This window comes from Rattus norvegicus, chromosome 16 (genome assembly GCF_021556685.1).
Source record: "Rattus norvegicus strain SHRSP/BbbUtx chromosome 16, alternate assembly SHRSP_T2T, whole genome shotgun sequence".
NCBI classification, from domain to species: domain Eukaryota; kingdom Metazoa; phylum Chordata; class Mammalia; order Rodentia; family Muridae; genus Rattus; species Rattus norvegicus.
This window is the reverse complement of record NC_141549.1, coordinates 67,641,702-67,669,690: the sequence shown is the minus strand read 5'-3', so window position 1 is coordinate 67,669,690 and position 27,989 is coordinate 67,641,702. Positions and strand designations below refer to the sequence as shown.

Sequence of the window (27,989 nt, the reverse complement as noted above, 5' to 3'; positions counted from 1 at the left end):
ACTTTGGGTACTTGATAGTTACTTTTCTGTTGCTGTGAAAAAACACCACAGCCAACACAACTAATAAAGAGAAGGCTTTACCTGAGCTCCTGACTGAGAAGGGCTGAGGGAGGGAAGCGTGAGAGCACGAGGGGACACAGAAGACTCAGCACGGAGCTCAGGACTCTGAGAGCTCACAGCCTTTTCCTCAAGCGTGAAGCAGAAAGAACAGACTGGATGTAGAGCAAAGCTTTAAACTCTCTGAGCTCATTCCCGAGGACATGTTTCCTCCAACAAGTCCACACATCCTAAACCTCTTCAAACAACGGTCAACAAGTGGGGACCGTGTGTTTAAATATCCTAACATATGGGGAACATTTCTCATTTCAACCACCAGAGGTATCCCTAAAGAGAAAGGGACCATCATTTCATCTGAGACTTGTAAGCTGAAACCTAGATATCTAGGGAAAAATGCAAATAGAAACCTCTCATGATGATTGACATGTAAGTAGACCACGCCCATTCCTTGTTGGACGAAGCCGATCTATCCCTACTTCATTTTTCTCCAAGAAAAAAAGGCAATTCTCTCTCGGGCAAGACATCAGGCAGGACATGATCCTGTCAAACTTTCATAAACAATGCCAAATTCAAAACTTCCAGGCATACAAAAGCAGACAATTAAATGACCAAAACCCAGAAATGATAGAAATGGACTTGATGGATAGTTTATCAACTGGTACAGGTTTTAAAATAAATATCTCATTAATTTGTGTAATAAAGGAGATAACTAGATTTTAACCAGATAATTTTAATTCAGGAATGATTAAGAGAATGAGCATTTTGGTACTTAAAGTAAAACAATTGAACTTAAAACTTAGCATAGAGCAAAACCAACACAAAATAAAGACAGTGAAGAAGAAGGTAAGTTACAAGAATACATATATACATATGCTTACAAATGCATATATACAAAAATACATATATAAATATGCTCAGAAGAAATAAAAAGAAACAAGAAAAGGACACACATATGATTTGATTTCCCAAAGGGAGAGAAAGGGAGAGAGAGTAAGAAAGACAGAGAGAGTAAGAGAGCAAGAGAGAGAATGAGATTGAGATACAAGAAATGCTTACATTCATACAGAGCATGTATTTTCATGTTAGACAAAAAAATGTATACTAAAAATCAAGAAACTCTACCCAAAGCTAGTAAAATAAATAGCTTGCATACAAAATGTATATCAGATTTAGAATGGAGCAACTAATACAGTTTTAAAAGTTAATTATTACTCTGGTAGTAATAAACTGGGCTGTAACACATTAGTCAATAGAAACAAGGGCAGTTTAAAATGACAAGAAGGTCATGTCATCAGAAAGACATGTGTTCGATGCTTATATATCTTCAACATATCAGTTTTTTTAAGAAGACAACTTTGTAATCAGTGATAGCTATTTTAATGTAACTTTCCCAATTGCCAGCACATTAAGGACAAAATAAAATCAGTAAGGATGCAAAATATTTAGCCTATTTGATAAGCTTTTTTACTTAGCATTCATAAGGTACTGCATTTAAAATATGTGAAATATATGATACTTAAAATACTTATTAAATGTTTATCAAATTAGACCACATAACTAATAAAACAACTCTCATTCTTAAATCACCACAGTTCTAACATATATGTGCTCTGATGGTTGTGGAACTAAGCTAGAACTCAAAAGCAGAAATGTATCTAGATACTAAGCAAAACCTGTTAAAATAATTTTAATTTAGGAAAAGATGAGAATGAAAATTAACTATATAAAAACCCGTAAAGGCCCTGGGTTCCGTCCCCAGCTCCGAAAAAAAAAAACCGTAAAAATAACTAAATTTCTGATTAGAGATACTTATAGCCTTCAATGTATGTGTTTGAAAATCAGAAAGTTGACCAAAAAAATCAATGATCTAATTGCATAGCTTAAAACATTATAGACTATAACTGAAATAGCAATACATGAATGTTTCCTTTTGTATCAGTGCGCCTCCATCTAAATAACCAGAGGTTACGTAGCTATTTAGGCCCCAGGAGAAAAAGGGGATCTTCTGTAAAAGGAGAAATATAGTAAAATATTGTAAGGAAATAAAGGGGAAAATAAAATGAGAAGGGTCAGAGGGTAGGGTAAAAGAAGAAATATGGAGAGGGGCAACAAACACTAATGGCCCTTTTACAAGCCATATGGAAATGTACTACTATAGAAGTTTCCAAAAATATATACATATATAAGAGTGATTTAAACAATGTCACCATACAGCAGGGGAAACAACTTCCCAACAGGACATCTGATTCTACCAAGCAAAACCCCTAGTGTCTAGTGTTCTTGAAAAGAATCACACAATTTCAAACACTGCTACAAGTAAGCAAGTCAGATTATGAAAAAGATATTATGACTCACATTCTGACTATCAGGTGGGAACACAAAAGCAGCATTAGCAGATGTCCTGAACATATCAAGTAGATAAGAAATGGAGTTCTAAATAAATAAACTTGGAGGAGCAGCCAAACAATTTCTCAAAAGACTGCAACTTAAAACAAACAGGAGTTGGATGTAAAATCGGAAAAGTTCTAAATCTTTTCATGGTCAAGACTAGGAATTAAAGCTACTTTCAGAATGGAAACTCACGCTAAGATGAACTCTCTGAGAATTCTTTTCAATGTTTAAAGGAAGAAATTGTAGTAAGCAAGCTCTTTTAAGGAAAAAGGAAAAGGAAAGAGAAAAGGAATTAGTATTGAACTTTATGTACATATAATAAACGTTTTACCCCAACATTACAAAGAATTTCTCATCCATGTAGTCTAAAACCTTATACACAAACACTTATTTAAGTAGGTGTACACATTTAAAAAAATTAGCACATTTGGGCAGCCATGTTGATGAGAATAAGTGGGTGTAGCTTCTGACGTTTCTAAGAAAATCTCGCACAAAATCTCTGACCCTCTGGCTCTTAAAATCAGTATGCCTCCCTTCTGCAATAGTCCCTGAGCCTGAGGAACAGGGTTGTATGTTCCCTCTTTTCTTCCTGTTCATTCATCCCTTGGTAACATATTTGACTCATACCCTGCTCACGTCTTACCCTACCTATATTACTCTACCCTGCTCACATCTTACCCTACCTATATTACTCTACCCTGCTCATGTCTTACCAGGGTCCTTTATGCTTTCCTGAAGCCATCACAGCTAACTCCATTGCCTCTGCTCACTGAAAACCATAGCCACCACGACAAAGCCCCACAGGTGGTAATTTTGGTGATAAACTCTTATCCTTATTTTGCCAGAGTCAAAAAGCTATCATAGCACTCTCTCACGACATCAGTGAACTTCCAGGGACAACGATTTAGTAGCAATATCCTAAAACATGACTATTAGAATAACTTAGGTTCGTGCAAATGATACCAATTTGCATTCAGGGCAAAATCAACTAAAAGAGAAAATTATTTTCCTTGATACAATAAAACGATTGAAAAAAATCAAGAAAAAAATCGTAGAGAGGGAATGTGAATATTACAGACCTGTTTATTTCTTTGAGGCTAAGTGCGATGGAGACCAATCTGTCAACATCCCCATAATTGCGAGTAATACCACGAAATAAAATCCTGAGTGTTCACCAATCATATTTTAGTGCCGAACAATCCATGCGAGCAGCTGTTGATGATGCCAAATATAGTTTTCACAGCATGTGAAATACACTAATGATCGATGCTGTAGCTTAAGTTTAAGAGAGGGTCGTTTTGTTCATACAATTACTTCTAAATTCTGCAGAAATCAGTCATATGACCCAAATAGAGGTCACAAGAAAGGCTTGGATATGATGTCAGAGTCTTATCTGGCATTGTCTTCTATTGCCAAATTGTGATGTGATGTGTGTGTGTGTGTTTGTGTGTGTGTGTGTGTGTGTGTGTGTGTTTGCATTTATAAGTGGATATATGCAAGCAATCGTTATGTCTTGACATTTTAACCATACTGCCTGTGTTTTATCATGACAAAGAACTCTTGGGGGTCTTCTAAGCTGGCTTTAAGTCAGCTGGAATACTTCAATAAAAGGGCACCAATTGCTAAGACAGTGGAGTTCAGAGCCCAGCTGCTCGTCATGTGGCCCCGTTGACAGGCATTGTAAGCTGGAGAGATTTGATTTGTTACCCATAATATTCTAATGACTTCCAGGAAATAGGAGTGTCACACTTAAATTAGGTGTATCTCCATATTTCTACAAGTGATATATTTCATAAATGGTAGAAATCCACGATTTAGTAATGGGTAGTTAGGAAACATCGCATATGTCAGTGGGGAGGTACTACATGTGGTGGTTTTGTACAAGAAAATTTCCACACCATTGGATTTCTTATCGGCTATCTAAACCAACATGTCACCTACTGTTACTATGTAAGGGAAATTGATGGGGATTTTGAAATAGGATCAAAAGGATAATTTGAGACTTTTTTTTACACGTATCCAGGTAGATAACATTTAAGTTTCCAGTTATTGATTTTTGTGCTCATTTTATCTGTATTATCTGATAATATCCTCATAAATGAGGTATATAAGGTTCATTGTTCTGCAGAGGAAAAACCAGGAAAGCACTGCTTGAGATCACAAACATGGTGAGTAGTAGAGCCTGGATTTGAACCCAGGATTCTCTGATCTGATCTGACATCTGGGATCATTTCATGGTAATGCTCAACTTCCAAGGAGGCAAGTCTTGAGAACCATTTAGGGTTCTCAGGAGAGAAAAAAAAGACAGTTATATCAAAGCCACATCTCAATTCGTGACAGCATAACAATGCCAGATAATTCCAGGTGTTTGGGATTTGGACAAGATTGAATAAGATAGTGTAATGCATTAATAATGAATATTTATAGTTGTAAAAGAACTTCTGTAATAAAAACATTCGAATCTAAATCATTTTCATCCTTTATTAGACCATGTGCATGCATTATATTTGTTTAATGAAAAGCACAATATAAGCGCAACCAAGTGACAATACTTTGAAATACCATCACTGTAAAGAGGAAAGTCTAATCTATACTAAGCAAAAATAAAATTAAAACAGCCCATCAAGTGAGATACATTTTTCATTGCTGAAAGCCAACGTCACCCCCACAATGTTCCTCAAACATTCGATTGTCAAAATGTTCTCTTTTTTACATGAAAAAAACACATTTTATTACACTTAAGTTGTAAGAAAATAAAATTTCTAAGTGAATCAAACCATAGGCACAATCCCTTTAGAGGCCGTCTTCCTCCATCTTGTCAGGTTGTTACATAGCTAAAATTAACCAACTTGAATCTGATCGTTTTAGACTATAAATAAAACAAACGAAAATAAACAGGAGAAGGGGGAAAAAAAGATGACATAGGATACAATGTTAACCACGTTCACAGTTCAGCTTGAGTTACAGCTCCTGGGGAGAGATAGTGTCTAGTAATTCTTTCTTCTACCTATGAATATCCAGTTTGTCTGACTCCATTCTTTGAAGATACTCTTCTGCTGTGTACTGCTGACATTTTTATAAATAAAACAGATAACTGCAACCTCGTGTGACTAGATCTGCATCTTGCGTCTGTACTGTATTGAGCCAGTATCTGTTTATGCCATCGCCATGCCGTTCTGTTATTATAGCTCTGTAGTATAATTTGATATCAAACCCGTCATAGTCATATTCACTTTGTTTAGGGATGTTTTTTTTTCTATCCTTGTTCTTTCTGGTTCCATTCAATTAAAATTCCATCAAATTCGAAAGTTCAATGTTCTGTCTCTTCAAAGAATGACACTGGAATTTTAATAGGAATTGCATTCAGTCTCTAGTATAGCCATATTCAGGACATGAGTTATTCCAAACAAAAACCACGGGAGCTTTCTAATTTCCTAGTGCTTTCTATAGTTTACTTGTTTATTATTCCACATTTCTTTTGTAGAGAACTTTTGCTTCCTTGCTGAGGTTTATTCCACATGGCTTTGTCTGTTTGTTTCGGGGACTATTGGGTCTGGGATTGCTTCTCTGTTTTCTTCCTCAGTGTGTTTTTATAGACAGGCTATTGATTTGTTGTGTTTGTTCATATTGTAAACTGCCACTTTGGTTAAGGTAAAATTAAAATTTAACCAAGTGCTCTGGTAGAGTATTCAGGGTCACTTACAGACTGAGTCCTACCAGTTGTAAATAAGGATGCTCTCTTCCTCTCCTATAGCATCAATTATATATTTCTTCTTCTGTCTTACTTTAAGCATTACAGTGACTAGAAATGAAGAGAATGAACATCCTCGTCTTGTTCTTGGTCTTAGCAGAAATGCCTTTAGTTTTCTTGCATTTAGCACAATGTTGGGTATATATTTGTAATACGTAATGTTTATTATGTTTAAGTATTTTTCTCCTATCCCCAGTCCCTTTGTGATTTTTATTATAAAATGACATCGTATTTTCTCAAGGGTGGCTTTTATCCATCTACTGAAATGACCATGTAATTTCTGACTTGTACTCCATTGATATATTTTGACCATAATAATATTTGCTGATTTGCATATATGGAGGTAGCCCAGCATATCTGCAACAGAGTGAATTTGTTCATAGTAAATGGTCTTTCTGGTGTGTTCTTGTGACCAGTTTGCAGATATTTTATGTGAATTTTTATATCTATGTTTAATAAGGACATTAGTCTAAAACAGTTTGATTTATCTTTATGTAGCTTTGAGGCAAATGCAACACTGGCTTTGTAAAAATAATTGATGGTGATTCTTCCTTTTATACTTTATGGGATAGAGAAAAATATAGCTTTACCCTTTATAAAGATCTAGTTAGTACAAATGAAAACTAAGTAAGCAAAAATACGGTTTTGTCCGTTCTAACTAGGGCTGTGGTAAAGGAGTGTACAGTTTCTGCACTTGACTTTTTATATTGTACTTATATAAAAATACGTAACAACCAATATACTTTTATATAACCATGTGCTCTTATTCGTGGGTCTTATATTCATTCACAAAACAGTTATTTCAAATTAGATGTGACCTTTTTTTTTATTTTCTCTATCATGTGATTTGTGCAGTGCCACTTAGAGAACTGTACCACCCATATTTCCCTTATATTTCATGGATTCCTTTATTAATCTAGTGTCTTCTTTGTGCACCATGTTCTTTGAAAGCAGGAACATGCTTTTTTATTTACCTAACCTGGAGGTAAGTAGCAGGGTGTTTGTACTATGGGGCACTCACCATTGTAGGTCACTGAATGTTGTTTTCATAGCATTGTGGGCAAAGGTGCTGGGTCTGGTTAGCTCTATGTTATCCTCGGCTTAAAATATTTTGATGTTGTTAACCAGATAGGTTTGGAACCTATCATATTTAAAGCTGCTTCCTTAAAATCTATTTGGATCAAGAGTTCCTAGAAATAAATATGTAAATTATAACTATCAAAATGCGCGCAGTCAACCAGACTTAAAAATCTCTCCTAAAGATAATTAATGTACCACTATTTTGATACATTTAAAATGTATGTAAATGAGAATATTTTTCTTTCTTTTATACTGTTAAAGAGTATAAGAGAGGGGAATAGAGGAACTATGACCAAAGTGCTTTATTCTTCAAACGGTATAACAAATATTTAGAGGGAAAAAGATTCAAACCAACTAAAATAAACTAGACCCTTTGTGCAATTTTCAATGAAAGCATCATTTGAATGAAAATAGCTTATCTACTTTACAGTTTCCTCCTATCTCCTTGTTCATTGTCTACCTGAGGGATAAGAAAGTTAATAGAAGAGAATGCAGAGTCAATGTATTCCTGTCTCCCTGGTCACTTCAAGAAATGGTCTGGAATTAAGTGGAAAAGAAGCTCGGTAGTGAAATCCATTTATTTATAAAATGTTTACTTAAAAATGTCTTCACATTTTAATGTGTTCCTGAGATGACTATTATTTTCTAAAATAAAGGGCTACTGAGACACGACAAAAACCTGCAGCCTTAGAAACATTGTGCATAATATATATTTTGAAATCAGGGACACCGGAAATGCTGTCATCTCTGATAACCTGCTCAGCAGCGAAAGATTCTCTATTGATTCCATCTCATATGAACAGCTTCTGTAGATCATGAATCTACAAGGTTGTCAAGCACATAAAGTGGGCGCGTATTTATAAAGATGAGTTCTGTGTACTTTTCATACCTACCCTGCAATATTGCAGTTGTAAAATTGTGAGCTATCCAATTCGAGCCAGATGGTCTCATGGCTATTAAATATTTAGGTCCCCCGAAACTGTACTGACACCGACTATCCAAAGTGCAGCTGACACATAACTCTGTTTCTTTCTGTTCCTTGTTTCAGAGCAATAATCTGGTCAGTAAGCAAGTGCTGAGTTGCCAGAACCCAATGTGATAAGGGATGTTTTAGAAACTGTAACTTGCACAAGGTTCCCCCAGGAGTTACAGTAGAAATGAATGAATCAGAAGTGACATAAACAATATTTTATATAGTTTTGTCAGTGAACCATGTGTCTGCCATCACAATTTATGGTTTTAGCTCTTTGCCCTTAGCAAAAATAACTATGTTCAATGTTAGCAATTATCTGGCATTAAGCAGTATTCTGAGTAGAAATGTTTTTAATTAAAATTAACTAAAAACAGAGTTTCTGAGTTACTGGTCCCAAGATGAATGACAGAATTCGCAATGATTTAAAATATCTCATACTTCCAATTTCTGGGTGAGTTTAAGATACTTCATAAAAGGAACATTTGGCATAAAATTAATGATTTGAAATTTTAAAAATCTATTAAGGTAATCAATGATTAGTAAAAAAAATAACTATGAATTGTGGTAAATTTTAATAATGCTTATGATGTTATAAAGGGATAAAATAATGCCCAAAAGAAAATATCAGACAGACGATTTAATACATTTAATTACACTACATTCTGACCACAGGAATTCATCCAGGTTTTAGGCAAGCAAACTGAGAAAAGAAGCAAAGCTCTCAGATGTTTGTGCACCACTGAAAACATAATATTGTCATTTCAACACTTGATAAAAATAATGATAAAAGCATCAAGATCCTAAAAAATCACATCACATGATAAAAGGATAAATCTCTAGATAGCACAAACTGTTTTATTTCTGAATAAGTCATTGTATTTCTGTTTGTACTTTTATAAACATATATTCATGACTTCAAACACCCCGAAAACCCTTAAGACATCCTTTTATCTCAAATTCTCAAGTTTTTCCTGTGCCAAATGGTCATCCGTGAAGCACACATTTAAGTGACATTTTTGCAGATGAAACAGGTTACATTTGGGAATATATATGTATAATGATATACATAAATGTGTATAATAACAATGTGTGAAAAAAGAGGCCTGGGATTTGAAGTAGAGTTTGAGTATCTGGTAGGCTTGGGGCCGGGGGCGAGGGCGGACGAAATGTTGTAAGTATATCATAATCTCAAAAATTAAAAAAAAAAACAATGCTTTCACTTTTTTAAAAAAAGTCACCATAGGCAGAAAAATAAAACAAGCAACAACAGTCCTCCCCAGATTTACCACTGCACCCACAGTGAGTCCTCAGTTTACGTAGTCTGTACTGAAAGCCAAACCGCAGCTCAGCTGTGACAGCTCACGTAGGCTGACACAGCCAGGAGCTCCAAAGCACAGCATCGATGCTGCCCTCATCCTTGAAACGGGCAACAGGCAGCCCCAAACGATTGTTCAGACCTTTTCTTCATTTGGGAGTTTAAGTATTCTTCATTGGAACTGATGAAACTGCCAAGGATATTAAAGAACAAAAATTATGAAAGCAAAGAGAATACGTGGTATATGAGTGCAGAAAAATGATGAACTTTACATGTTATGGGTGAATTATTTATAGCCAAAAGGATCATTCAAGAGTTCTCTATAGAACTATATCAGTGCTATACACTGCACCTAACCAGACCCTCCAGAGCTCTCAGGGACTAAACCACCAACCGAAACGTACACATGGGGCGACCCATGGCTCCAGTGTCTTTTTGTTTGTTTGTTTGTTTGTTTGTTTTGTTTTCTTCAGAGCTGGGGACCGAACCCAGGGCCTTGCGCTTGCTAGGCAAGCACTCTACCACTGAGCTAAATCCCCAACCCCGGCTCCAGTGTCACATGCAGCAGAGGATGGCCTTGTCAGACATCGAGGGGAGGAGAGGCCCTGGGTCCTGGGAAGGCGTAATGCCCCAGTGTAGGGGAATGCCAGGTCAGGGATGTGGGAGCGGGTTGGAGACCATCCTCATAGAAACAGGGGGAGGGAGGATGGGATGAGGGGTTTCTGGAGGGGAAACCAGGAAAGGGGATAACATTTGAAATGTAAATAAATAAAATATCCAATAAAAAAGAAATATATCAGTGCATGAGTGAGCTCTCTAGGGAACAGGTCCCATTGAATCGAGGACCTTCTTCAGCTAGAAAAGGCATCCGGCTGGAGTTAGTTTCCTGTGAGAGTATAAACTCTGGTAGGTCAGCCACAGCTCAGTTGAGGTCACACAAACCAGAATATATGGGCAAAGTAGACTTGATGGCATCAAATGTAACAGGAAAAATATAAAGTTGGATAAAGTGGTCTGAATGATGGGGATTATTGTCAAAATATACTCTATAAAAATTTCCAAGGACCAAGTTTTAGAATGGTAAGGATTTTAGGCGCCCATTTTGGCTTTTTTTCTCTTTAAAGACCACAGGAAGACATTTGTAAAGAAATATATTTAGTAATAGTGTCAGGGTTTGGTGTTGGGGTGGGGGGGACCTGGAAGGGGACAACATTTGGAATGTAAATAAATAAAACTATTTAAAAACAGAAATTTAGTTAGCACATGGTATGATCAATTAATGCCTTTTCCTCCGTGCCCATCTATTAGAAAACAATAATTCAGCAGGGACAGAGAGCTCATGCTCCCTTGGAAAGACAAAATAAAAGAAGGCTGTGCTGGTCCTAAGCAATGAGGATTCTCTTCCCTTTGAGACAGGCACAGAGGTTTCTGGAATTAATAAACCTAGGTAGCAACATGCAAGCTACTCCCGTCTGCCCACAGAAAATGAGAAAGCACTACATAACCTCTTTAAACTTCAGTGCTAATCCTTCCACTAATGAAGCCGAGTTCTCATTTACAAAGGATCTATATTAGATTAAATATTAGGTGGGGATCAAGTTACTTATGAAAACTGACATTAAAGTGTTCATTAGACACTGGCTAGCTGTAAGTAACTATTACCAATGCAACACAATAGCAAAACGGTGAATTTTATAGATGGAGACAGGATCCAGAATTAATATTTAAAGGAAAAGTTAGAGAGGGTGGGGTGGTGGCTCGATGGGTGCAGTGCTCGCTGCACACGTGTGAGCATCTGAGTTTGAGCTTCTAGAGCCCAGGTAAAAACCAGACAAGGGTAGCTCATCTCCACAAACCCAGTGTGTTCCTATGGCAAAGAGGAGACAGAGACAAGAGAATCACTGGACTTATGTGGACAAGCTAGCCTATACATAGCAGCAAACCATAAAGAGATCCTGTCTCAAACGAAGTGGAAGTCAAGAAACACCATAAGAAGTTGTCCCCTGTCTTTTATATATATATGCCAAGGCAAGACTGCATGCACATTAGCAACCATGAATGCATATTACATATGCATACATACCTAATACATATATACACAAAAACAAAAAGAATAACAGCATCATATCTCTGAGGCTTAACACATAGAAGAATGAAAAGAAATTGCCAACCTTCTAGCAGATGGGATTAAGGAGCACAGCTCAGTCATGGACATGTGTTTTCCTCTCTGAGGGAATAATACGTCGAGAGGCAGGATAGAGATCTACATAGTGACCAGTAGAATTTGGAATCAGGTCCTTTGTCCTTGTCTTCTTGTACAAAGGGCACCTCTTGAATAATAGACCCACTCTGTCCTAGACACCCATATTCCAAACCAAGAAAGGAATATATCAAAAGCTTTGCAGACTTTTCTAAGTCATCCTGCTGTAGTCTCTGTCCAGCCTCTCAGACGCATAGCCAACCATTTTGCCTGTAGCTTCCTCTCATCCCTCTGGCAGCACTTGGATTTTACCACTGGAGCAGCTCCTTCTACAGTTTTCTTGGCCCCAGAGCCTGCATTTAATATCCTATCCTCCACCTAAGTTCTGATAATCACCTTCTCTCCTGGCTACCCATGGACCCACCAACCAAGCTCCAGAGAGTAAACAAATCTGGACCAAATAGTAAGAAGATACATCTAAAATTTAAAAGCTGACTGGAAATAGGCACCAATCCTTAGTATATTACACATTTGATTTGTGGTGCTTTTCTAGACAAGTGCATGTTACTCTGTTATGTTAGTTGGGATTTTATTTCTGCAAAGAGACAACATGACCATGGCAATTCTTATGAAGGAAAACATTTAATTGTGACTGACTTACAGTTTCAGAGGTTTAGTCCATTAAAGTCATGGGAAAAAACATGGCAGCATTCAGACAGACATGATGCTGGAGAAGGAGCTGAAACAGCTACATTTATGTCTGAAGGCAACAGAAGGAGACTGTGTGGCATACTTGTATAGCTTGAGTATAAGAGATCTCAAAACCCACCTCCACAATGACATACTTCCTGCAGCAAGGCCACACCCACTCCAACAAAGCCACACCTCCTAATAGGGCCACTCCCAATGGTACAAGCATTCAAACACATGTGTCTATGGGGGTTCCTCTTCAAATCACCACACCTATGTTTTCTCCCAATATACTCCTGTTAGCAAAAGTGGAGTGTCCTTCATCACTTGCCTCTTCTGCCTTTTAAGGCATGGGACCAAGACAACAGTTGGCTATTACATAGGGATGATTTTCTCATGGAGAAATTAGAATCTAAAATATGGAATAATGTGCCCACATTTGAGTAATTTCAAACTGGGGTGTGTGTGACTTCAACCTAAGATTCAGCTGCTTAGTTCCAAGTTCTTTGTCCCTCATTTAAAAAATCGGACTACTCAGAGCAAAGTATAATGATATATATGTACAAAGATATTATAGTGAAGCCTGTCAGTTTACATGATGACTAGAGCATTAATTTAAAAGGGGTAGTAAACAGTGTGAGACATCAACTTCTAAACCCTAACACATAGTTCCAAGTCAAGATGGGACAGATTATAGTTTTCCTTAATTTCTTATCCCAGACCTAAATCTGAGCCCAACTCAGGAACTCTTCTGGCATCATTCTGTCTCATTACCATAGGCACACAATAAAACATCTTTACCATTTCTCTAAACTCAGCCATTGGCCAAAGCCAGAAGGAAGACCTGTGCATTTGCATCTGGGGATGCCATCCTGACTGATGCTCTAGGTTGCTGCGTATACAGTGGAGGAGACTGTGAGAAAGGACCATAGTAGTCAAGGAAGAAAGCATCCTGGGACAGAGCCACAATCACGAGATGATTCCTACCAATGAACCTCTTCCTAGTTTCCATTTCTACCACAGGGCATCTCTCTCTCTACCTCACCTCATGTATTATCCACTTGCCTTCATGTCTTCATTGTACCAGGCTCCTTGTTCTATATGTTATCTTAAATTAGTATCTATCTCCAGACATCCCGTCTGAGATGTACACATTTTTAAAGATTCAACATATAACTGAAAGTTTCACCAACATGTGGAACATAAAAGAGAAATTTGAAAAATGTGTGTGTTCATGTGTGTGTGTGTGTGTGTGTGTGTGTGTGTGTGTGTGTGTTTGTCAGTGAGAGAGAGAGAGAATCTGTGTGTGTAATACAAAGATTGAAACCAGAGCATCACCTCATCTTCCTCAGGCAAGCACTCAACCATTGAGCCACATAACTTCTGACACTCCTTCAACAACCCTTGAATTGTCCCAGTAACCTCCAACCTTGTCTTGTCTGTGTCTTTTCAGATATTATTATTTGTTTCTTTTCTTTCTGAAATGTTCTCCCATTGCTTTCTCTGCTTGCTCTCAATGCTCTGGCAGCCAGTCACATTAGAGCAATTCAAGGTGCAATGTGGGCCCGACCTGTTTCCATAGAGCTTGTCTTTCTCCCCCTTCCTTTGCTGTGTCCTATCCCTACTGACTAGAAGGAATTAGACAAAGAGCCTTTCCTGCCCTCAGTTTTAGTGCTGGTTGGTTTGTAGTGTTTGTAGTGTGGAATGTTCTTTTAACTGTATCGTTCTGTCCTTTTGGTCTTAATTTAAGCATTATCTCTTTCAGATAATTTTTTTTTAGACATCGTATTGAAAAAAGCCAGTCTCCTTCATTTTATCATGATCAGCTTCTTGAGGCAATCGCAATCTGCAATCAATTAGGTAATTGATTTTTGGGTTGCATTGGAACAGCACATTTTTTTTTTCTAAAACCCCACAGATGCAACCAGGTCTATCTAATCACAGCACAGGGAGCAGTGACGGTAGTAGTTTGACTTGAAGCGACGAGCAAGAGAAGCACTGAAAAGTGTTGCTGAGAACAAGCGCTAAGGGCATTCCAAGAAGGGCATCTTGCTGATAGGGCATTTCCAGCACATGTGCAATGCAGTGTGGAGCAGAGACAATCTCACGAAAACCTCAAGGAGGATTTTCACAGCCATAGCCACTCCCAGTCATTTGTCTCATCCATAGGTCTGTTTCCAGTGTTTACAAAAAGTCACTCTCTGCCACTTTCCCTGCCTGTAGATCTCTACCAGGAGGAAATAACACACCATTTGTATATTTGAGCAAGGATGTTGCCCAAACAGTACCAAATCTGACTCAGAGGCATAACACTGAACCAAGGAGACAACTTTGAAGTCCTTACCTACATAAGTGTTACCCAAAGAAGGGAGAATGTGAGGTAGATTTATTTTCAAGAATATTGAATCTTTAAATGGTGTCCTGGCAATTCTTATGCATTATTGAAGAAGAACTTGGAAGGTCAACCCAATGGTTTGGACAAAGCCTGTACCACATGCCAGCTGGCACTCGCTGAACATTCCTCAGATTGAATCTATTCAGTTCTAAAATGTTTTCAGTGCCTTATGTGTAAGGATGCTCTGAAGTTCACACAGAGAAAAGAGTGACAAGGTACCTGTCATAAACAGATCAAGAAGAGAAGGATTTAGTTTACATCATGGTTTCAGGTATTTCTGTCAATAATTTTTAGTCCTTCTCATTCTGGCACATGGTAAGGCAGGAGGTGAAACATGGGGGCACAATAGATCTATTTTCTCTAGGGCCAAGAAACAGGGCACAAGATATAGATCTCAAGGACATTCTGTACTTTTTTCAGCTACATCTTACCTACCCAAGTTCCAGACACCCGACCTGCACCACTATCTGCAGACCAAGCCTCTACCATATGAGACATTAGTAAAGCATTTCAGATTTAAACTGTTAACAGTATAGTTGAACACCCTTGAGAAGTATCAAATGTCCTTCATGGGTACGGTAATAATATTACAGCTTTATTTCTCTCAAGAACATACTTTAGAAAGCAGAACATATTTTTCTGATTAGGCAAATGCAGAGGTACATTTTTTAAAATGTTTTGATAATCGTTATTTAGCATCCCTATTTATGGCACTGAAAATAAGTCATTGTTATATATGCCGCACATAAAGGCTGAGAAGCAAAGATTTCACCCAACAAAGCCAAAAACCAAACACTATTTCAGGTGAGACCACTTAGTGTAGAAGTTTGGGTCATAACCCAACCATTGGTTTATTATGTCTACAGAGCTGAGCAGTTCTCTGGGATGAGGAATGACCATGTCTGCATCCAAACAGAACCCATGGGGATTAAAATGATGGCTTGGTCTTTTCAGCTTAAGGACCTGAGTTCAAGTCCCAGACCCTACCTAAAAGTATCTGGGTGCTGGGATACACTTGAAATTCCCAGGCTGGAGAGCCATCAGCCTGGATCATGAGAGCTCCAGGCTAGTGGTTCACCCTGTTTTGTCTTGTTTGCTAATTTTCAAAAGCAAACTAGTTGGGAAGAGGGAGACAGAATGTGCTAGCAAAGTACTCTGCCACAGAAACTACACCATCAAACAGTTATTTACTGTTCCTGTCAGGTCACAGGGGTATGGCCACACACAGCTGAAAGCCCCTTGTACTGATGACTGCTGTGACCCCAGTGTCCCGGCCATATATAAAAGAGCTGAACATTTCCCAAAGTGCTGAATAGTAACAAGCCCAGACAATCAAATATGACTGCAAACAGATATGATGCAGATAAGAAAAGAAATCCCCTTTGTTTTTCACCCAAACTTAAGGATTTGTGTGATTTAAGAAGGCACAGGTTTACATTTACATTTTAACCTTTTCAGCCTCCACACTCAAGTAGGTGTGCTAATGAAGAGGGAGAGAAGGAGAAGGAGAGGGAGAGGGAGGGGGAGGGGGAGGGGGAGGAAGAGGGGAAGGGGGAGGGGGAGGGGGAGAGGGAGAGGGAGGAGATGGAGAGGAGGGAGAGGGAGAGGGAGAGGGAGAGATCGAAGAGACTCAACAAGTTACAAACTTGAAAAGGGGTACATAATAGAAAACCATTAATGGCTTAATTAGGTCAACGAAGCCTTTTACAAGATTCCAGACTCCATACAAGCATGGGTAGGCTAACACTGATGTACAGTCAGGCCACTAGAAAGGAAAAATGCAGTGTGTGTTCTAGAACTAGATTCTAATCATTCCCTCCATGTTCATTAATTTAAATTAACAGGTATGCACTGATGATTTCCTACGTCCCAAACTCTGTATAAGGAAAAAGAAAAGAAAAAAAAATACTTTTCATTTATTTATTGATTACAGATACAGTAACAAAGTTACAGTGCCCGTTTTTCAAACCATTCACAGTTCAAATTCTCATAACATGATCAAAATGTATGCACATTCAAGGGGTTAATGTGAAATTGAAATGTAATCAGTGCAAGCCAGCATGTTAACAAGCACCTGTACACACAGTACCAGGGAGGTTGCAGAGTAAGACCGTGTCTCCAAAATCATAGTCGTAATGATAATGGTGAGGATGGAGATGGTGATGGTGATGATGGAGAAGGTGATGGTGAGGATAGATTTTACTAAATGAGGATTGCTTCATTTCTAAACATGACAACACACTATAGAATTTTATTATTCCTCTTACAACCTCGATTTCAGAAAACAGGGACATCAGAGATTAACTTAAACCTAGCTACAGTCATAAAGGACCTACTATGCATTGGTATTAACTTGTATTTTACCTAGGATATAAAAATGAAGGTTCTAAGTTGTCAAGTAAAATTCCCACATTACAGGTTAGTAGGGCTATGCATCAAAATATGGTTTTCTCGAATTCTCAAGGACCATGTGATTTTACTTAGGATTTTTCAAAAGTCTACAAATGAACACATATGCTTCTAAGGCAAGAGAAACCTGACATTTGCTTGTGACGTAAAGAAAGTACAATCTGTTTTGCCTAAAGGCTTTCTTTGACTTTTTGTTTTACTGTTATCAATTTCCAGTTTTTTCCTTGAGGAAATGTCAAAGATAAAAAGAAAAGTTAGGCCCATCTCCCTGTGGCATCTCCCATCAGGTGTTTGCAGTCTCTCCTTGTCAGTCAGCTGGAGAGCATTTCAGCTCATGAGGCTCCTGAGAGAACATTGCAAGAACTAGCTCTCTGTGATGTACAGAGCTCTCCTTATACCTGGTTTTCCTTGCAGTTAGCCCCAAAACACCAAAAATATTTTATACAAAAGCGCACCGAGGCCTGTGTTTTGTGTCACCCTTGGGGCCATCAGGTCTTTGCTCTGGGTTTTATCCTGTGGCGCTAATTTCCCTTGTAAAGAAGAGCTTATTTTTCATGATTTTTTTTCTGTAGATTTATTCCAACTTGCCTCTTTTACAGACTAAAACTGTAGGTAATTTTTTCCCCTTCTGGCATTGAGCATTTTGTGTGTGTGTGTGTTCATTTGAACCGATAAACTTCACAGCGACAGGTTTTTATTTTTGTGGCAAAAGCTAAAGAGTAGCTTTTTTGAAAGCAAGCCCTCCACAGAGAATAGACTTTTTTTAACCGGGGCAGTGGAGTTAAAGCCATTGTATGTTATCCACTAGAAAGAGATGCTGAATGGTTTATTTTCTGTTTGTACACTGGGGAGATTTCTCTCAAGTAAAAAGGGGAAGATAATTTTTTTCTCAAAAAGTATTTCTTAGTACAAAAATTGAGCTATAAAGAGATAGTGTGTGGATAAGATAACAAATAAGCTTGGAAATATAAATACATGTCTTTATGAATATTTTATTAATTATTTGAGAATTTAATACATGTGTTTTGACCATAATCAATGCTCCAAGCTTCTCTCACACCCTCCCTAGTCACCCTTCCATGAATGTTGTTCCTCTTTCTTTTTCCTAATAACCTGTTGAGTCCAATTTGGTATTTCCATTCTTATCTGGGTTTGGGCCCATCCACTGGAGTGTGATGACGATACCAGGAGTCACAACTTTAAGAAACCCCATCTCTCTCCCCATTGATGGACCATAGCTTCTTAGTTATATGTGTTGACTCATGGTATCCATGGTTCCCCCCCATACCAGCCTGTTGACCATCTTCATTTTGTGAAGGTCTTGTGTAACCACAACAGCAGTGATTTAAAATCATGGCAGTCTTATCATGTCCAGAAGAAATTATACTTTGTTTTTCAGTGCTAGGGATTAAACCCAGGGTCTCACACATAGAGGAAGCATGCTATTACTGAAGTTTTACCCCTAGCTCAAGTGATGCTCAAAGTGATGCTGAGGAGAGGACTGGGAAAACTAACTGTAGGCATTACTGTGATGGCTGTGGTAGATAATCTCAACTGACAATTCAATGAGGTCTAGATAGACTTCTGGCAGATAGACTTCTGGGCATTGCCTTTCCAGAACTATCTTGATTAGGTAAGATGAACAGGATAGGATGAGATGACCACAGGCATGCATCCCTCCCTGGGCTGTCACTGAGATGCAGGTGATGAGCAGTTTCAGTCTCTTGCTGCCTTGATTTCCCCATCACAAGGACCTGTCCCTTGAACTGTTAGAAAAAAGAAAATCTTCCTTTCTTAAGTTGTTTTTGTCACTATATTTTATCACAACATCAGAGTCTTATGATCTCTGAGCCAAGAACCCCGAGCTCTGAGAATGTCCTTGCTAGAGGCAGGGATTCCTAAAGAGTGATCTGGTTCCTGCTTTCTTATTGTCTCCCCGACCCTCTGTCTAGAGGTACATGTGGCTATGTAACTAAACTGAGATGAGGCACCTGGACACCTCAAAGTTCAGTTGGTACAGCTGGATTATAACTCATCCCTGTCCTGTAAAAGGCTCAAACTAGCAGCTCAGTGGCCCCCTGTTTCCCAAGACCTTTCATAGTATATAGGAGCATTAATATCTATATCTATATCTATATATCTTTTATCCATCCATGAATTTATAATATATTCTTTAATAATCACCAACTGCAGCCCACGAATTTTATTCTTTGAATTCACATGACAGGAAACTGAAAGTTTTTCCAGTTTGCCCCCTCAATGCAAACTCATCAAAAATAGAGAAAGGCCCAAGAGTTCTCAAAGATATCCCAATGTAACCAATACAGGGAATTAGTAACAGGAGTGGGGTTATTGCTGTGATAGACCTATGTGGTTCTCTGGACTTCGGAACCTTTTGTAACTAGAATCCAGACGAGCATTGACTTACATTAACATTTTTTTCAAGTTTGTACAAAATGCTAATACTTTAATGTCAAACATTGTAATGTAATACAATGCTTGTTCATAACCTATAAATAGTAAAAGAAGTCTTGCTCATTTACATAAGACAAATGGGGTCCTAGCTCAAAAATCAACCTGGTTTGCTCCACCTGAGTTCATGGCACAGAATGCTGAGACTGCCAATTTGTTGACAAAAGAACAAAAGATGAATATATTATCTAGAGAGTGAGTGGACAAGAAAGGATACACTCTTCTCTCCAGCCAGGGATTCCTTCTGTGGAAGTAGGATTTTCACATCTATCACATATATAAAAATTAAGTAATAACTAACCTTATTTTTATATTTTCAGAATGTGTGTTTATAAAAGGTAGAATAATTCAAATATTGTTTTGCTATTAACTCATGTTAATCTATTGGTTTTTCTGGTGAGAAAGGATAAGTCTTAAGAAATACAAATGGATTCTTTCACATGTATCTTTGTTTTAAGGAGAGAGGATAACATTAAAGAAGGCAAGTATGCCCTGAGAAAGAAGAGAGATGAATGAATATATATTTCACAAACATTCTAATTGAATGTTTATCCTTGCCCAAGTTCATGATGAAATTTTAATCATTATCATGTTGGTAATAGAAGGTGGGACTTAAGATATTGAGGTTATTATGGTTTTGCATTCACAAGCTCATACTGTAATCTTATAAGGCTGTTTGTCCTCTCATAGGAATGTTTTTCATTTCTCTTTCCTTTCTTCTTTCCTACACTGCCCTGCCACTTTGTCTTTCTACCATGGGATGCCTCCTGCCATGTGATGATTCAACAAAAGGTTTACACCAGAATCCATCATTTTAATATTAGATTTCTCAACCAATAAAAATGCTCTACAGGTTCCCATGCCCCATACTCCCCCTGCAGTTGCATATTTCCATTTATTATCCTGTCCCTCTGGGCTTCTCTCCTGCCCACCCCCAAATACATGATCCTGTTCTCATTTCCCCTGCCATCCAGTTCCCTCTCTCCCTCTGCCTCCCATCATTATTTTCTTCCCCCATTCTAAGTGGGTCTTCCTTCTTGTTAAACTTTTTATGGTCTATGAGTTGAATCATGGGTGAAAGTCCCAGAGACCAGGAATGTTAGAGGCTCCCAGGACCTGATGGGGATGACCTTAGCTGAAGTGGGGAAATGGGAGCTGGAGATACCACTTTTAGTAGACAGACAGGACTCCACGAGTAGAGAGATGAGGCTACCAATCCATCTTTAAAGATTTTGACATAGAATTGTTCCTGTCTAAGGGAAATGCAGGGACAAAAATGGCAGAGAAGGAAATAAAGGTCATCCAGTGATTTGGCCAACTTGGGATCCATCCCAGGCACAGGCACCAAAGCCCAACACTGTGACTGAAGCCATGTTGTGCTTGTAGACAGCATCCTACCATGACTGTTCTCTGAGAGGCTAGACCAGGACTGAGACAGATGCAGATACTAAGGTCAAGAATCCTTATGGAAGAGTTAGGGGAAGGATTAAAGGAGCTGAAGGGGATGGTAACCCCATAGGAAGAACAATAATATCAACTAACATGGACCTATCAGATCTCCCAGAGACTAAGTCACCAAAGAAAGAGCATACATGGGCTGGTCTGTGGCTCCTGGCACATAGATAACAGAGGACTGACTTGTCTGGCCTCAGTGAGAAAGTATATACCTAGTCCTGTAGAGACTTGATGCCCCAGAAAGTGGGGATTCTAGGGGGTGAATTGGGGGTGGGTAGGTGCATATGGAGTGTGTGTGTGTGTGTGTGTGTGTGTGTGTGTGTGTGTGTGTGGCACCCTTTCAAAGACTAAGGGGATGGATGTTGGGGTGAGAACTCTGGGAGAGGAAACCAAGAAGTGGAGGCAGCATTTAGAATGTAAATAAATAAGTTAATAAATGTATGCTAATACATTTTTGCTCATTTTGTTAACCAAGAGTCTGTTACTCTATTAATAACCACTATGAAGAAGGTAGAATATAAGAGTTAAAGGACCAGGAAGTCTTCTGGCTTTCATGATGCCAATGGTTTTCACACACATTCTTCTTCAGACAGATTTAGTCATTCATAGATTCAAGACTGAGAAGGCAGCGAAACTAGAAACTTATGAAAAGGAAGTTTTGTTCAGATTCAATGAAAATGTCAAAAATTCCAAAGCAAGAGAAATAACGAGGATCATACAACCTGGACTTTCTCACTCTCTAAGACTATATTATTTCCATCCTACTTTTAAAGACAAGTCTCTTTCAATTCTGTGAAACCCATGCCAACAACCATCCCCCAAGTCTACACCACTTGACTATCCTATTGTCTGTCATGCCACTCTTTAATTCTTAATTGCTGTATCTCTTGGAAGACAATTCTGACTCTGGCACAAGGCAGACTTGAACAGATGCCTGGATCACTTATTCATCAGTCAGGTCAGGTACAGACAAGGCTCAAGGGACAAAGGGCATTAGTGTGGCCTTTAATGCTATCTACTTTATTGAACACTTTACAAAATCAAGAAAATGATACCACACTATGAGCACATGGGTAAAATTTTAAAAAATCATAAAATTTGAAATGTTTACTAGTCTAATATTTTGAATAGATTTCATTGTTTTAAAGGTGAGGTTATTTGTAAGTTACAGATAAATTCTTATATATCAAGAATTAGTGTATCTGTAGGTATAACAACTTGATTAATATATTTTCTAGGTACAGTGGCTATGCAACTAATTACTCAATAATTTAGTGCTGTAATGCAAGTAGACCTTGTAAGTTGAAAATTGAGAATTGTAGACACTGTATTTTCCTGCTGTCTGGAGTTCAGGAGGAAGGCTCTATGCTCATGACTATACTGGTTGCATAGGAAACCTCTTCTACACATAAATTTCGTACTGGCACTAACAGTTAGGTGTCCAATTGATATTTTGGGGACTCTGCTTGTGAACTTTCTATATAGGACGGTCTATATCTTTTCACACCATTGACTAGGTGCCAAAAGCAAACAGTAAATTGAAAATTGAGCTGTCTTTTACATCCTCGGCTGGAGGCTAATTTCTACTCAGTTGACTCTAACTTTAAGTTTGGCCCATATGCAGTGAAAGGAAACAACAAACCAAACTGTCCATGGATGGGTTTCAACAATTTATAAGAAAGTCAAGTGGGATAGCATGCATTGATGTGACCATCTTCAGAAAATGTAATATGAAGTAGATATAATTCTATCATAAAAATATCTCTGTGAAAATATCCAAATATATTTCTGAATTCTGTCTCATGGATGCTTACAGGCTAACATATATGAGAAATACATTTTAATTGCTTTCTCTTTTTCGAATTGTCAGATGACTATAGTTACCTTTTTCAGGGTCATGTTTCATCTTCAGCATTTTCCTCTAGCAAGATCCCCCCCCCACTCCCGGTAAATATTTAACTTTTGAAACATTGAGACGAGTGAAGTGTTTACCAAATATTTTTCTGTATTGAGTGGTTGCCTAGCAGCACATGCAGGAACCATTACTGATCACTCTGTAATCTGTCAACTCTCACTTTGGGAAAACGCTCTCCATTTGTTTGTCTCCCTTACTTTTAAGCCCTACCTCCACAGAAGGAATCTCTGGCAGGAGAGAAGACTATCCTTTCCTGTAAACTCACTCTCTGGCACTTCAGCAGCCCATGTATTCTTTATCTCCTACATATTTCTCAATGCTACTTTAGTTTGACTCTTTATGGTAACTCTTAGCATAGCAGTAATGGGGGTAGAGAGACAAGTCCCTTACACTTTTCTTTTTTTTTTTTTAATAAATCAACCATTTTAGCAGGTACATCTTTGAATACAATGAGATTATCTACAAATAATTGCTCATATCTTCCATAATTATAGCTATGTCATGTAGAAAGCCTGAATGTAGTTGGAAGGAAATTCTGTTTGATGGAGTGTGCAAGAAAGAAAGAATTGATCGTGACTCTGAGAGACACTGTGGGGGATGCATAAATGGCTTTAGGAATGCAACCGGGAGGGAACAAACTTGTGATAGATGAATTATGACAATGTCTAGGAATCAGTAGTGGGAAGAAGAAAGAGTGTCTGTGTGGAGCTCCATTCAGTCATATACAGCATGTAATTTAGGGAACTCACTTAGTCTCTTGAAATGATACTGTCGCCCTACGATCACAGAGTTCTTACTAGACAGGGTTTTCTGGCAGTTCCGTCGTTTTAGATCATCCATCTCATGCAGCTGTATGGACTCTCACACTCTAAAGAGACAGAGAGACTATTTAACATGCTCCTTTAAAGCACCTGTTCAAACAGCTTTGTGGCCTTTATATGCATCTCTGCATGCACATGAAGGACAAAGTATGCCTAACAACGCCTTTCTTCTACTTCTCACTTGGGGACTGGGACCAAAGTCTTCCGCCATGTTGCCTTTCACTCTGCTAGCTTTTCCACTTCCTTTCATTCGAGAGGCCAACACGGATGGGCGTGATCCTCAAACGAAGCAGATATCTAAGCAATGCTTAGAGGGGAAGTGTCTCACGTCAGCGATATAAAGGAAAACTTCCAGGTGAAATCCCAGGAAGCCATGTAACATGCTCATCCGATTGGCATGGCTGAACCACCAGTCACTTTTCACACTTCTCCATTCCTAGCATATTTACCAAAACCCACAGAAGCCCGAACGTTCTCCCTTTGCTGTTAGAAATGCTCTGTTGCATTAACAAGCTGAAGGGGCTTGCATCCCCATAAGAACAACAATACCAACCAGCCAGAGCTCCCAGGGACTGAACCACCATCCAAAGACTATACATATGTAGCAGAGGATGGCCTTGTTAGGCATCAATGGGAGAAGAAGTCTCTCGTCCTGCTTAAGCTCAATGTCCCAGTGTAGGGGAATGTCAGGGCAGGGAGGCAGGAAGGGGTTAAATGAGGGAACACCCTCATAGATGCAGGGGAGAGGGGTTGGGATAGGAAGTTTATGGTTTATGGACGGGGAAACCGGGAAAGGGGATAACATTTGAAATGCAAATAAAAAAATCCAATAAAAAAAACAATAGTTAAAAGTAAAAGTTAACTCATAGTTAGTAATTGCTAGATGTTTACATAAAGCCAATACATTTTCTTGGCAAGAAATTTTCTAAAATCTTAAGAGGTTGAGGAACGCGGGGTGCTAGTAGTTACATTTTAAATCTCGATATGATCATGACTCTAACTATCCAAAACCACTGTCAAGGGCCTCAGCAGAGATGCTTCTGACCTCTGCTTGCTGGAAGGGCACTTCCTGCCACTTTCTGTTATCTTTGATCTGTTTAGCAAGAAGCAGCATCAGAAGATAAGAGGTTGGGACACTTTCTCTGATTGAAAACACAGGGCTTGGGGAGGTGAGCTTGCCTGTGAGAGGGAAGCAGGGACGGAGAGGGAACGCCTATCCTCTATGATGCAGCCAGGGTGGGATGTGTTCAGGATGTGGTCCACGAAAGACAATGGCATGTGTTTCTCCTTAATAAAAACACATTAGCATGCTCTAATATGCTATCTGAACCATGTGATTCATTTGATCTTGGTTGATAAAATGCCATGTCTTAGAGTTCATGACAGCCTTGATGTGAGTTCTGCAGATTCTTGGATGTGTGTTACATATGTATGTGTGTATGTATGATATATATATACATATATATATATATATATATATATATAATTGCACAGCTGTTTCTCTAGTGCAATACTATCCTTAAATGCTATATGAAAAGATGGTAGTGAGAATGAGAATCCCTCATAGTAAGGAGCCTTTAATTCTTCTTGAGCTTTCTTGAGTGAACTTATAGTAAAATCCATTATATATTATGAGTGTTTACATGTTTATTTTAACTTGTTTTGTGGGCTGTAGTCATCCCATATTATGTCAGGACAAGAATATGTGATTGACTGAATGAATTATCGGATGCAATGACAACAGTAGTGTCTTTGAAATATGCCTTGTTTCCAATCTAATTCTTGGTTTGTTTTTTTTAGTTCTTTTCGGAGCTGGGGACCGAACCCAGGGCCTTGTGCTTACTAGGCAAGTGCTCCACCACTGAGCTAAATCCCCAACCCCCTAATTCTTTTTTGATGTCAAACATTCTCACTGGCTTTTCATTGTATTTAGATTTACAAGTTACCTATTTGGTATTCCAAATTTACCCCAAATTCAACATATCTGAAAAAACCAAGCTCTGATAGAGAACACGCAAATGCAAACATGGGACACCCATTCTGAACTTGTTTTCCTAAACTTACTGGAGCATTAGAACCAAATTGAGGAAGAATCACAGACCAGTCAGCAAAAAGAGTATGGTCTCTAACTGATTTCATTGTCTTCGTATTCTTTGCCTTTGTATCACTTGTTCTTTGGTAATACTTGAAAAGCAACCGCATTTGTTTCCAGAGTATTAAGTAAGGTTCTGTTGAGCACTCATAAAATTGGTTAATTATGCCAGGCATAGTGCTGTAGTCCCAGCACTCAGGAGGCAGAGGCAGGCAGATTTCTGAGTTTGAGGACAGCCTGGTCTACAAAATGAGTCACAGGACAGTCAGGACTACACAGAAAAAATTCCGTCTCAGTAAAACCAACAAATGGTTAATTATAATAAGCATTGTTTATATTTTGTTCAACTCAAATGTAGGAAACCTTGACTTTATGTATATAGCTAAGTATAGGGTAATTTGCATGACAAAACCCCCAGTGTGAAGGGTCTGGATAATTAGTGTTGTTCATATTGCAGCCATGGCTGTCCTGTTTCTAAGCAGAACCCACAACCCAAAATGCTGGTTTGACTCAGTATAAACTGGGTTGTACCCATTAAAAGTCCTGAACCCCTAGTACCAGAAAATTCATTCCAGAGTATGAAAATACCCCACATCCACAAGGAAGAACTAACTATACCTGTTATTTTATGAATGCTAAACTATTTCATGGTCCCACTGGGTGGCATGGAAAATGAAATTCTCACTGGTGAATAATTAGCAAACTGAATGGTTGCAAATAGATCCAAATCTGTTCCTTCCTTAAGAGCGAGTATCTATTGTCATTCCTAAAAAGGTAATAGTTTCGAGAAGTGGACTGAAAAGAACTGATGATCTTTCAAATCAGAGCAATAATTTCTAAGTTGTGCTGAAAAAAAAATCCAACATTCCCAAAAGAATTGGAAGAAAAGGAAAGAATGATTTGTGGAGAAAGAATTTAAGTAATAGGATGTGCATTGCATAAAAAAAGATCGAAAAGTAAATTTTTAGTAAAGAATGTTTTTTGGTGTTTGCATGTGGGATGGATCCCTAGGTGGGGTGGTCTCTGGATGACCTTTCCTTCAGTCTCTGTTCAACTCTTTGTTCCTAACTTTCCTTTAGAATGGAGTAATTCAGGGTTAATTTTTGAGATGAGTGGGTGGCCCCATCCCTCCACTGGGGCCATGCCTTACCACTGCATATGGTCTCTACAGGTTCTGGTATTTTGGCTAATATCATTCCCACTGGGTACTGGAGTCCTCTTGCTTCCCTGGCATCCGGGACTTTCCTGCTGCTACCCCCAGTTCCCTATGCCCCACTTCTACACACATCCTTTCAATTTCTTGACCCTCTGTCCTTCTCCCCTACCTCCTCCAACAGCTGATCCTGCCCTCCCTTTTTTCCATCTAGAAAAATTATAGATTGAGCAAAAAAAAATAATACTTTTTGAAAATAGTTTCTATTTTTTCCTTAGCTGCAAAACTGAAAAGGATATAATATTTTCAATTATCTCTTTTCTTTGTCCTTTCCATTTGTTAAAGGAGTAAATAAACCATTGATCATTCCAACTCACTGGAGTAAGTTCTGGAAAGGCTCTGCATGTGAAGACACAGGAGCTGTGCCTTTGGGATTCTAGAGGATGTGGTGCAAGTTCCATAGAAATCAGTGGGGCAGGAAAAGTAAGTTTGGGATTGAACATAAATGCAAAGGACATGAAGACAGGGAGAGAGCAGAAGCCATCTCCAGTGCTACTAATGCTAAGCGCACCTTCATCGTATTCAGAGATAGATGCTGCTGGTCCATTACCTTGACAGGCCACAGGATGAACGAGAGCTAATTTTAGAGGCAGAGGATCAGCTCAGGCCTCAAGTAAGAATATGCTGAATTCAGCCACAAAGTATTTATGAAAGAGGCCATTGGAGCTTCACATTATGTATCTCCATGTTGAGGTAATGTAAAAATGACATAGGAATTGCTCTCAGACTTTCTTTCACTGTCTTTTTATATATGTGTGTG

At 38.5% G+C, this 27,989-nt stretch overlaps 2 protein-coding genes and 1 long non-coding RNA gene across 2 annotated transcripts in view; all 3 read right to left on the bottom strand.

Moving 5' to 3' along the window:
• The window catches only part of Erich1 (glutamate-rich 1), a gene marked incomplete at its 5' end in the record, with an annotated part of 52,793,804 nt that overhangs the window by 15,994,673 nt on the left and 36,771,142 nt on the right, over positions 1 to 27,989 (bottom strand).
• Nrg1 (neuregulin 1) overlaps positions 1 to 27,989 on the bottom strand; it is a 1,057,931-nt gene that overhangs the window by 755,874 nt on the left and 274,068 nt on the right.
• On the bottom strand, positions 9,082 to 11,802 carry LOC120097372 (uncharacterized). The gene is made up of 2 exons (XR_015640505.1): positions 11,739 to 11,802; positions 9,082 to 9,757 (listed from the first exon to the last, which is right to left on the bottom strand). It is a non-coding gene; the product is annotated as an uncharacterized LOC120097372 (long non-coding RNA).